The sequence below is a fragment of the Mus pahari genome, chromosome 1, assembly GCF_900095145.1.
Source record: "Mus pahari chromosome 1, PAHARI_EIJ_v1.1, whole genome shotgun sequence".
NCBI classification, from domain to species: domain Eukaryota; kingdom Metazoa; phylum Chordata; class Mammalia; order Rodentia; family Muridae; genus Mus; species Mus pahari.
The window spans coordinates 58,383,622-58,387,098 of NC_034590.1; positions in this window are offsets into that span (position 1 = coordinate 58,383,622).

Below are 3,477 nucleotides of genomic sequence, written 5' to 3' on the forward strand. Positions count from 1 at the left end.
GAGTCTGTTGTGTTACAAAACACTCCTCAGGTAAATTCGACATATATATATATATATATATATATATATATATATATATATATATATATATATATGAGGTAAGGATCCCACAAAAAAATAAGTACAGGTATCATCTAAGTGCAGTTTGGTGAAACAATCAGTATTTTGTGGACCCTTACCAGAATATGGTTTAGAGGTTACTTACAGGGGTGGAAATAGCTCACTAAATCCCAGCCCATCATGAGTTAAACAGCACAAAGCTGGGAATCTGGAGTACACTACACAAACACCTGGATATTGTAAAGCTTAGAGACAAAGTGTCCTTTCCAAAATCCCTCTGATGTAAAGGTCTTCTAGGCAGCTTTGTGTGATTCTCTTTCTCCCAGGAACTTAGTTGGCAAGTTTTCAGAGTCTTTATTGCAACTCTTCTTCATTGAGAGGTTTCTGGCATCTAAGTTCGTTTTTTTTGTTTGTTTGGGGTTTTTTTTGTTTGCTTTTTTTCTGACTTTTTTGTCTCATTTTTTTGACTTTTTTTTTAATCTGAGTGGGAAGTTTTAATCTCAAATTAAGCTCTTATACAATACTTTTCCCATTCCTCTTTCTCTTACATTTCTTATTCTTCCTCTTGATCAATATTCCTAGAGCCATGGAGGGAGTAATTTTAGATGTCCAGTTAAAAAATAGCCTACCATGACCCAATAACAAACACTTAATTTCATAGTCTTCACCAATGATTATGAATTGAGGCTGAAAATGACACTTAAGTATATGTGTAAAAGCAGTTTCACAGGCATATCACATCAACCTAGAAAAAACACAGAAGTAGCTTTCATGGGCACAGGTCTTTGCTCTGGCTTAGGCTTAAACAACCTCTTGGTAGATGGGCCTTGAATACTATTGAAAGGGTGCTGGTCTTATCCATGGTAAGTAGCTAGCTATTGCACAAGCAGGCATAACCTGCCTAATATATTTGCAGTTTAGCATGTAGGTTCAATCAAGTGAGAATGTTGGAGACAGTTCATGAGCAGCATTCATGCTCCTCTCCTACCTGATGTCAAAGGGAGTCAGCATGATTGTTCACAGGCTAGTCATAGCTTAATTTCCTCATCTGTTACAGTCAAAGTACGTTATTGCATGGCCTTTAGGCATATAGTTGGAAGAGTAAAAGCCCAGGTGGGATTTGGGTTTATTTCTTGGAGGTTTCCTTGAGGCAAGAGAGGGACAAGAGCATTGGCAGAGGGTAAAACTTTTGTCTTGAGAAATATTTAGGGTCATTGAATAATAATTGAAGGTTCATTTATCTAAGTCTAAGTTACTTTGCTTCTAAGACCTGCCTCCTGGGTTCCCCTGAGGCCATATTTCCAGGCTCTGGCATTTATATTTATAGCAACTCATCCTATAACAGCAGGAGCTTAAGTAAAGGTTTAGTTGTAAGAGCTCATTTCCTTTTGTCCAAATGTCTCTTGCTTGTCATGATAGGAGGAAGTTTGTAGCAATAAACTTCTATTGAGCCAGGATAAGAGAATAACACTAGCAGAAGGAAAAACATTTATGAAAGCAAATATGTATGAAGTCACATACATTCATATACATATTTTTGCATACAACATTTACACTTTTCCATTCAAACTAGTTGTGTGCACTTTGCATGAATTCTTACAATTACATACTTGCACAAACATCTATACTAACACATGCATTTGGAGCAAAAGACCAAGAACTCACTCTTTCTGGATGAAAAATGAGCTCCAATCTTTAATGCATAGAGAGACAAAAAGATTCTACACTTTTAAGACTAAATGAATGAAACCCAATTTTTTATTAAGAAAGCTTGGATCCTTTTAGTAAGACTAAACCTGATTTGTTATTAAGAAAAGACCTGTTCTTTCACCCTCTGCTCACTCTGCAGCTTCTTCTTTTTTCCTTTTTCCCTCTATATTTTGCATAATGCTCTCTCTCTCTCTCTCTCTCTCTCTCTCTCTCTCTCTCTCTCTCTTTTTTCTTCTCTCTCTCTCTCTCTCTCTCTCTCTCTCTCTCTCTCTCTCTCTCTCCCCGGTTTTTCAAGACAGGGTTTCTCTGTGTAGAACTGGCTGTCTTGGAACTCACTTTGTAGACCAGGCTGACCTCGAACTCAGAAATCCGCCTGCCTCTGCCTCATGAGTGCTGGGATTAAAGGCGTGCGCCACCATGCCTGGCGCATAATGCTCTCTTATAATTTATGTTGCCATATAGTTCCTAAGTTATTCCATTCTGTATTCTCCATCTAATTTTGCTTTCTCTTCCTGCTTTAATGTCACAAAATGCTGTTTTCATAATGCCTCTTTTCCCAATGCTTCTTGAGTTCGGTTCTGTTACAAAAAGTTCTCTTGTATCTTGACTAAAAAGTTATCCTCAGTTCTTTATAAAAAAATTGTTCTGTTCGGATCTGACTAAAAAGCGTTCTATCAAAAAAGGTCTCCTCGGCTCAGTTCTGACACTTCTTCTTGTTTTCAGTACTTACATATCTTTCAAAATAATTGATCACATGGTAAAAGTTTCATCACAAGTTTATAACCAAATTCAAATCATAAATTGAAATAGAAGTTTAAAACAGAGTATGTTTACATGCATATCCATTAGAAGTATTTTTCTGGATAAAGATTAAGTCACCTGTCACAGCTACACAGGTTCATCAAGTATTAAAAACTATAACTACATTATTTGTAATAATTTGCATAACTAAACAGAGTCAATATATTAGCTTCTGGTCTCACACATAAAAAGTTTCCTTTTTATGACCTTTGGTTCATAATTTTATAACCTCTTGTAACATGCTCTGAGAATCAGAAGTTCTGGTTACTCTCTAGTAGCAATTAACTAGTAACACATGGGATAACACATGGGAGACTGAAAGAGTTCTCATTACAGTTTTGACTATATGAAAAGAATCTAATATCAGTGCCAGTATAAAAGAACTTAATAAATACTAATAAAATTTTAAGAATTCTTATAGGATCATCATAATGGATTGAGAAGTCATCTATTTGTCTATTTAGCATCACTATAAGACAGTACATCTTAGACCTGCATTGATCTGCTTGAAAAAATGGGAAAAGAACTAGTGAATGTTATATATATTTAATAATAACAGGAGAAAAGAATATTACTAGCAAACTTTTTAAAATGATTTTCACCTGAGCCTTGTCTATTGGAACCATCTCATGAAGATCACCTACTTATTGTTAGCTTGTCCTATGATTGCTCCTGAAAATGGTTTTACCATCTAGTTCTGGCATAAAAGGAATCCCGGTAGTAATTGTTTTTATAGTTAGTAATGTTTCAGGGTTTCCCCTTATCAACAAGTTACAGGTAGATAATAAACTCCTAGGACTCACAGGTTTGTTCTATAAGTTATGGCCTTAAGAATTGTCCATTTTCACCATGCAGCGTTCTTCCTTCCTTCCTTCCTTCCTTCCTTCCTTCCTTCCTTCCTTCCTT